The sequence below is a fragment of the Priapulus caudatus genome, unplaced genomic scaffold (genome assembly GCF_000485595.1).
Source record: "Priapulus caudatus unplaced genomic scaffold, Priapulus_caudatus-5.0.1 Scaffold278, whole genome shotgun sequence".
NCBI classification, from domain to species: Eukaryota; Metazoa; Priapulida; class Priapulimorpha; order Priapulimorphida; family Priapulidae; genus Priapulus; species Priapulus caudatus.
The window spans coordinates 295,341-295,804 of record NW_014577339.1 but is presented as its reverse complement, the minus strand read 5'-3'; the positions used below and the strand labels follow the sequence as shown (position 1 = coordinate 295,804).

Genomic DNA, 464 nt, shown 5'->3' with positions numbered 1-464 from the left:
ATCTGTAAGGGCTTACACCTGTGTGTAAGTCAGTGTTAGTCTTGGTTATATCTGTAAGGGCTTACACTGGTGTGTAAGTCAGTGTTAGTCTTGGTTATATCTGTAAGGGCTTACACTGGTGTGTAAGTCAGTGTTAGTCTTGGTTATATCTGTAAGGGCTTACACTGGTGTGTAAGTCAGTGTTCGTCTTGATTATATCTGTAAGGGCTTTACACCTGTGTGTAAGTCAGTGTTAGTGTCGGTAACACGTGTAAGCTCTCAGTTCTCCAGTGTAAATGTCAGTGTAACGTAAATCATACACGTGTTACCCAGCTTAGCGTACGCACAAGTGTGTAAGGTAAATTGTACACGTGTTACCCAGCTTAGCGTACGCACAGGTGTGTAAGGTAAATCATACACGTGTTACCCAGCTTAGCGTACGCACAGGTGTGTAAGGTAAATCATACACGTGTTACCCAGCTTAG

At 43.1% G+C, this 464-nt stretch overlaps 1 protein-coding gene across 1 annotated transcript in view; it reads left to right on the top strand.

Annotated features, from left to right (window-relative positions):
* Positions 1–464, top strand: part of LOC106808442 (zinc finger protein 628-like) — a 27,929-nt gene that overhangs the window by 23,630 nt on the left and 3,835 nt on the right. The gene's annotated exons all lie outside the window — the stretch shown is intronic.